This window comes from Crocuta crocuta, unplaced genomic scaffold, assembly GCF_008692635.1.
Source record: "Crocuta crocuta isolate KB4526 unplaced genomic scaffold, BGI_CrCroc_1.0 scaffold81, whole genome shotgun sequence".
NCBI lineage: Eukaryota > Metazoa > Chordata > Mammalia > Carnivora > Hyaenidae > Crocuta > Crocuta crocuta.
Genome location: NW_027527808.1, coordinates 4,151,475 through 4,160,432, shown reverse-complemented (window position 1 = coordinate 4,160,432; position 8,958 = coordinate 4,151,475).

The window sequence follows — 8,958 nt, the reverse complement described above, 5'->3', positions numbered from 1 at the left end:
ACTTGAGATGTCCATCAAGGAAAAACATTCTATAAAATGGAGTGTTTTCATATAATAGGCAAACTATATAACCATTTTAAAAAGTGTTCTTTCTGTACGTTCTGATAACAAACATATCCTAAATAGGATAAAAGAAATATGTGAGCAGTGAACTAAGAATTACAGCAGCAGATTTTCAGTCCACTTATATCCTATACCTGGGAAGGGATTTTAGTTGGGAATACAGCTAGAAAAAAAGTATGTGTTCCTTCTTATAGTCTCTTTATGTCGTATGCTGAATGTGTTCTGCTAGCAGTAGATTCCTTTTCTTCTGTATGCTTTTAACAGAACATACCCGTTTTTCAAAGACTGCTATGGTAAACAAACCTATTATCTCTAAATGTATTAGCCATGGCTCCCTAGAAAGCATCCCAAAGCTGCATAACTAAATAAGCATGCATTAGCCTCCTAAACCTGCTATAACAAACACTACAGACTGACTGGCTTAAACAACAGATATATTTTTTTTCTCAAAGTTCTGGAGGCTGGAAGTCCATAATCACTGGTGCCAGCAGATGCAGTTCTTACTGAGAGCTCTCTTCCTGACTTGTAGTTTGCTTCCCTTTGCTGGGTTCTCACATGGTCTTTCCTCAATGTGCACATGCAGACAGGGTTCTCTGGTATCTCTTCTTATAAGGACACTAATCCTACTGAATCACGGCTCCATTATTTTGACTTCATTTAACCTTAATTACTTCCTTAAAGGCCTCATCCCCAAAATAGCTATACTGAGGGCTGGCTTCAACATGTGAATTTGGAGAAGACATTCAGTCCATAACAGATCATAAAATTAAGATCTTTCCTGACTTCTAACGTTCTTTCTTTCTTAGTAAGGCATCTATATACTTCATCTGTTAACCTGACTCAGATTGCCCTCCAGTGAGAAAACAAAGGGCTTCAGAATCATACTGGGAGATCTGAACATCTTTTTGCTTCACCTGTGCCACATGGCTATTGAATAATTATTAATAAAGCATACCCTGAGTAAGACCTTTGCTTTGTGTATTTGTGACTTGACAAAGGAATCCTTTGCATTCTCTCCAGTGTGTACAGTGTTTCAAGAACTATGGAGAATTTTAAAAGTTTTAAATATTTATTTATTTTTGAGTGAGAGAGACAGTGAGATAGAGACAGAGCATAAGTGGGAGAGGGGCGGAAAGAGAGGGAGACAGAATTGGAATCGGGCTCCAGGCTCTGAGCTGTCAACATACAGCCCAACACATGGCTCAAACCTACATACTGTGAGATCATGACCTGAATCCAAGTTGGACACTCAACTAACTGAGCCATTCAGACACTGTTATTTTTAAACAAAACAAATCAAATGATGAATAAGAACATAAATTGCTTATCATATTTAGTCAGTTGCTCAAAGATATTCAAATTTATTAAAGTAAGATTTAACATCAAAATTCAACTTCATACAGCATATGTGTGCATAAAGGACCTAGAAGAATTTATTTTATTAATCTTAAATTAACAAAATTAAATTTATAACTTAAAATATATTGTCTAGCACATTAAAGTTAAAAGGAAATAAAAATTAAAATAGACATAATTGAAAAATAGACTAAGAAAGAATCATAATGGAAATAATAATCTTTGTTTTTAATTAGATTTTATAATGCACGGCATGATATAAGCCCCTCCATCCACAAAATGACAGGGTTTCGATTGTGTTTGTTATATTTATTCTCACCAACTGTGATATTTTGGCAAGTGCTAGTATCATAACCAAGTGTTAATTAATAAATCATAATTCTCACTGTGGGATGCATTTCTTGACACATATACTAATTCCCAAGAAAAATATAAAAAATTTAAAGTCTTTTAAAATCTGTAAGCTGGGACTTCCAATTATAATTTCTATAATATGTTCTATAATGTGAAGGTATCCAAAAGTCTTTTTATATGGGTTAGAAGGATGCAAAGCTCTTGTTGTTGAAAAATTCTGGTCTCTGCCATAGGTGGTATTTATACAGATCAGCAGATCAAACTAAAAATAGAAACTTGTCTTTTAAACTGTCAAAATACAATGACAGCTTTTTCTCTTATTTTTGATAATATAAGCATATGACCCTCGCTGAGTACAACATTAAGGATATTTTCTCCTATATTTTAAATATTCACTGGAGAATTCATTGCTGAGATATTTGTAACCTAGCCCCTCAAAATCCTTATGGGGTCATATTACATACAGAAATTACTATTTAGTAATTTATACTTCAAGGTTTATATTATTTTTTATTTAACCCTTTAGAGAATCATTGTTTTTTTTGAAATATTTTCTCAAAACATCATTCACCATAACTCAATGTACCCAACATAAAAAACATAAAACCCACTTTATGAATTGCTTAGTTCAGACTTCTCTTCCCACACACTTTATGTTTTTCTTTTCTTGAGAGAGAAAGAGTGAACATGTGTGTGCACAAGCAGGGGAGAGAGAGAACCTCAAGCAGGCTCTACACCCAGTGCAGAGTCCTAGGTGGGGCTTGATCTCATGACTGTGGGATCATGACCTGAGACTAAATCAAAAGTCAGACATTTAACTGACTGAGCTACCCAGAATATAAGCTTTTTCAATCAACAGATAATCAAACAAACTGTGTAACCTCTTACCTAGATCCCCAAAACTGATAAAGTCTGCAAATAATGAGCTCACCTTATAGACCTTTAAAGTGATCTAGAATCCACTTTTGCTTATTTTTTATTAAACTGGAATATATATATGCTACTTGAAATATTTTTTTAAGTGCCAGCATAATCAAGGTATAGACATAATTTTTGCTTTGTTTAACATTGGATACAAAATATAACTTGCTCTGATACACAAGGAGACCACTTGGCTTGAGGGATGTGACTCAGAAATGCAACTCTGCTCTATGATTATCAATGGTAATAAGACAGGCTCCTGTTAAAGAAGGTTTTTAACCCATAACAAGTCTGTATTACATCCTAACAATCCACAGTGAGTCTATGACTTATTTGCCAAAATACATGGATTTATATGCAAAAAATCCTTTACATCACAAAAAATAAATATCAAATATAAGACTATTTTTATTCCCAGTTAGTTCCAAGAAATAGCTCCAGTCTGGACCCTAAGCCTCTCCTAGACATTTTGAAGACTCCACTTAAGAGTAGCCCCACAAGTGTTTCTCTCTATAACATTGATGAAATCATGTAATCTCGGACCCTTTGCCTCTGAGAACAATAATACCCAGTTTTCTGGCAGAGCTGTTATTTTCCCTTAAACCTCTACTTCCTGAATCTAAAAATAGCAAGTAGCATCTCCTCTGCCAATAAACTTCAATTTTAAAGCATAACAAAGTAAATTTCTCTAAGTAAAAATTGTTGCTAACTCACTGAAATTATAATTCAGGCTGTTTAAAAATGTAAATTGGGTGATAACGTAATAAATCATCAATGAAGAAGTATCCTATATTTTAATGCCAGTCTGTGGAATCTGGGTGCCATGGCCACTAAAGCAGTTAAGATCAAATTTATTCTGCACAATACAAAACAAAAGGGAGAATGTTTTCACTTTTCACTGCTTTACATTCATTTCTTTGTGGGCTTTTAAAAAGTATTTTTGATATCTCTCTTTGATATATCATATGGAGGTTATTAGTTGCAAATTCTCAGGAAAAGAAACTATTTGGATAAGGTGTTTGAGAATCACTTCTCCCTTATGATCCAGTGTGCATCAAGAATTTTTTTAGCCCCAGAAAGGAATCAGAAGAGGTATAGCAATGGAATAGAATAAAAATAAACAATTCTTTGAAGAAATGTTTTGGATTTGAAGAAGGGAACTATGAATTTATACACTGGTTTTCAATGTGTTTTTTATATACACAACATGTTTTTAAGAAGAATACTATTTGGTTTGATTTTCCATTTAGCTTTACCTGCTTTCCAAAATTCTAATAAAATATTAAAAGTTAAAAGAAAAAAGCATCATGCATCATTATTACATGTAGACTTAATACAAATATTTATCAGTGTATTCCTAATTAGCAAATCTTGTGTTTAATGGTATATGAATATTATTAAATTACATACACTGAATATTTAAAGAATTCTTCCCTTTGAGATATAAATAAAATATACAGTAATATTTACCTCATATGCACCTCAGTCTTGATACACATTTATATCTCAGAGAGGAATACTGAGAACAGGGAGTTAAGGATTTATTACAGGTAAAAGAAATATGAGGGGGAAAGATCTTTAAAGGATCATTCACAGGTTTAGGAATTTACCGAATCAAAAGCATCTATAACTCTGACAAAGCAAAATTCAAATTCCAGTTGAAATAAAGCACTTAAAATCATAAAACGATTTTTACTACTCCCAGAAGATGAAAACATCCAGTATGATTATCAATCAATTTTTTACATTTTTTGCATGTAGCATTTGAGGAAACTCCATCAAAATCATGTTTCTGAGTTTATTATTTCAACAAGAAGGAATGCTTCCACAAGGTGTTTTTTTTTTTTTTAAAGAATGTGCTTATAGTATGATAATTTATGTCTAGTTCATTAAGCAGGTGTTCTGGGCAAGATAATATAGGGAAAATGGCAAATATGACACACTGTTTTCCATTAACCCCTCTGGCACTGACAGTCTCAAACTCCCCTTCTGAAGACTAATCCATTTTGCTTAATGCTTAGCATTTTCAGATCCTAGCTCTGGGTGCCAGAAAGGTTTTATGTTTGAAGTACAAGAAAAGTATGTGGCAATTTTGAGCACCTAGTTAGTTAACCCTTATAAAAATCAATTGATAAAAGCCAAAAGCATCAAAAATAGAAAGGTTCTTTGTACAATTGGTATACACCAAACCAGGATTCTTTATACACTGTTGTTGTAGCAGATGCCACAAATTCCTTTCCATCAAATTAAAGGAGAGCTTTTTTTTTTGTTTTAATATGACTGCTATCACCACACTTCAGAAGGCTCCCTAAACCCCACTTACATTCACTTCAGAGACTTATTTTTTAAAAGTGGGATTAAAACAAAGAAAGATAATGAATATGATTATTCACAATATCTAAACTAAGGGTTACAGGATCACAAACTGCCTCCCCTCTGTGGCCCAATTTAGCTCACAAATTTGCTTTATCACTTTGGATTTAAATGGATTTGCACATTGTACATTAGCTACAGTTTGCCATAATTTCCACCAATTCTACTATCATGATTCCTTATCTTCTTTATTCATTTATTCGAACTACTTAATTCCCATAGGCAATTTAAATCTCATGTAAACATTCATCTCCCAAAGTTAGGGTCTGCTTTCTCCTTTGGTTTTATTTCTTCTAGGAGTCAATATTGCAGAATTTAGTATTGTTCATTGTTAGAGGCACTGTGATCTCAGATGACCTAGATTCAAATCTTATTCAACTTCTATTTGGCTAATTACTTAACCTCTCAAAACCTCACTTTTCATCTATGGAATGGCAATTATATTATCTGCAGCAATATATACCTCCTATATACCAATCTACCACCAGTGGCAGCTTCACAGGCATGCAACCTATGCACAGAGGCCCACACTCAGAAGGGCTACATGCTTGGGTAAGCATTCTATTATCTCTGGCTTTAAATTCCTGAACATTTTTGAACAAAGAGCCTTAGCATTTTCACTTAGTAGGCCCTGAAAATCATAGAGCCAGTTGTGCTAACCACAGAGACTGAACTCTTAACAACTCAGTTATAGAGCTTTCTCCATATTATATCTTAAAATAGATCAATGTGATATCAAAAGAAATAGACTTACAATGATATGTAAAGATCCACATATCATGACTCATTTTTTTCTTTTTATTGGTTCCATTTTCTCAGTTGTATTTTTCTCATGTATATATTGACTCAAAATTATTGGCATTTTTATTCTATAACATTTGGAAAGATTTAACAAATTCCTTTGAGTTGCCAGATTTAACAAATAAAAATACAGAATGCACAGTTATATTTGAATTTCAGATAAACAGTAATTTTTTTAATAAATACATCCCATGTAATACAGTAAAACCTTAGATTTAGAGTAACTTGCTCTGTGAGAGCTTCACAAGATGAACAAACATTTCTAATAAATATAACACGATAAATGAGTGATGTCTTGCAACTTGAGTAGCATGTGATGCTAAACCTAAGGTAATCACACCTGTGCCAATGGTTCTTGAAATTCACTTTGACATAAGTTCTTTGGATTACAAGCATGTTTCTGGAATGAATTATGCTCGTAAACCAAAGTTTTACTGTATTTGGGAAACACTTGTGTAAAAAAAAAAAGCAACTTAACCTGCATCAGAATAATAAAAATATTTCATTACATTTAATAAAAAATGACAGCAAAATTCTGGACTATTTCTCCAGATTTGTAAGGGAAAAAAAAAACATGAAAAGGAAGAACTGTGTGAATATACACAAAGAGATCTAAAAAAAGGGACAAAGACATACTAATATGCATCCTTGAAAATACTGACTAGTTCATCATGCCCCATAAAATATTTAAGTAAGTTATAATGCAATGTGCTTCTAAAAATAGAGGGTGTACTATTGTACTATTAGTCTCCAGGGTACACATCACTGGTCAGACTACTATCTCCCCATGTTTTAAGCAGAAAAATTAGACATAAGCTCTTAGGCTTATGAACTTAGACTTAGACTTCCTGTTTATATCTTCTAACTAGCCATTTTGCCTTTCTCCACGAGGAAGGAATATGTTTACTGCTTACCTCAACTACATTAAATTAGGAAAGTCATATGCTCCTATTTAAAAAAAAAATAAAATAAAAAATGACAGCAAATCTCCAAGCTACATATGACTGATGATGTATCAAGAAAGTAATGGAAATCAAGGCTTCAAATTTTGGCTTCACATGATTGTGGATGGTTCTAATTCCACAAAGCCTTGGGAGGACAGCCAAGATGAAATGACAGATTTCTTACTTTTTAATCTAGACCTACAAAAGTAAAATGAAGCAGCTAATTACCAAAATTATTCAAAGTATTCAGCCAAATATCCCCAAATAATCTGAATTTATCAATGAAAATGTTTTCCTAAACATACTGGTTAATAATCTTTCTAAAAATATTGTATTACCTTAATTTCTAGAGATGTTATACAAGTAATTCAAACATGACATATAGTTCCTTCCACTTACTTCCCAGAGTTAAAAATAAGTTATCTCAAGTCCATACTACAACTTGATTAAGTAGACTGGCATTATATGACTACTCTAAACTACATAAAATGGGAAAAAAAAGTCAAATTTGCAGGTGCTTGGGTGGTTCATTTCGTTAAGTGTCCTACTGGCTCAGGTCATGATCTCATGGTTCATGGGTTGGAGCCCTGAATCAGGCTCTCTGCTGTCAGCACAGAGCCTTCATTGGATCCTCTCCCCTCCCCCTCGTCTGTCCCTCCCTTGCTCTATCTCTTTCAAAAATAAATAAAATAAACATTAAAACAGTTTAAATGACCACCTTCCCACTGTTTCTTCACATGGTTGAGACAGAGAGAGAGAATAAGCTTTCTGGTATGTCTTCTAAAAAGAGCGCTAATCCTCTGATCTCATCTAAACCTAATCACCTCCCAAAGGCCCTGCCTCCAGACACCATCACATCTCATTGGGGTTAGGATTTCAACATATAAATTCTGAAGGAACAGTTCAATCCACAGAACTGAATGTTATACTGTGAAACAGAACAGACACTGCTTTAAAATGATAGGAAAATGCTTTGCACATTCTTCACCATATAGTCCCTAAGTCAAAGATGCATGTACATACAAGAAAACAGGGCAGCTCCTTTCTAAATCACTGTAAAGCTGTTTGTGGTTATGACAGGATGTTATTTCTCTGACCTTTACTCCACAAAGTCAACCTATCCTTTTGCTCTCCTTAATAATTTTCACCATCAATACTGTCCATGTAAAATCATCAAATCAGAAAACACCTGCCCAGAGCTTAGGAAAAAACTGTCAGTGTCCTAATACATATTGACAGGTACATCCTAAGAAACAGATCTCACAGTGGTTAAAAGCCTACATTCCAGGGGTGCCTGGATTGCTCAGTCAGTTAAGCATCCGACTTCGGCTGAAGTCATGATCTCACAGTTTATGGGTTCAAGCCTCCACGTCAGGTTCTGTGCTGACAGCTCAGAGCCTGGAGCTTGCTTCAGATTCTCTCTCTCTGCCCCTTCTCTTTCTCTCTCTCTGTCTCTGTCTCTCTCTCCACCTCTCTCTCTGTCTCTTTCTCTCTCAAAAATAAGTATTTTTAAAAATTTAAATTAAAAAAAGCCTATATTCTAGAATTGGCCTGCCAAGGTGTAGAGCCAAGCTCTAACATTTATAGTGGTGTGAAAAGTAGTATCTCAGTTTGCCCCCATGTAAAATTGGAAATAACTGTAGTAATAGCAGTATTGGTTTGTAGGACTGTGAGGATTAAATGAATGAAAGGGTCTAAAGTGTGTAGGACAATGCCTGTGCACAGTAAGTAAATCTACTGGTTTGTATAGGTATCATCTACAAAGGCTATGAAGATTAGGTCCCTTGTCACATCCCACTCAGATATACTAAATTAAAAACACCTAGGTAGGGTGTAAAAATATGTTACTAAAACCAATATGTTGGTGGCTAGTTCTGTTTGGAATTGTTCATGTATTCTCCAAACAAGAAACTTATTCAGTGCTTAGTGAAACAGATAACACTTGTAGCAGTATTTGCTGTAAATGTTGACTATATTTACTACTTAAAATTGGATAGAAAAAGCATACAGACATTCAACTGTAGTGAAGTGCAGCTAAGAAGAATATTTAACTACTTTATCATTGAACACAGAGCAGAATCCATCACCAAAAAAAAAAAAAACCCACAAAAAATCAAACCAAACTAAAAGTTCACAATATAAACAA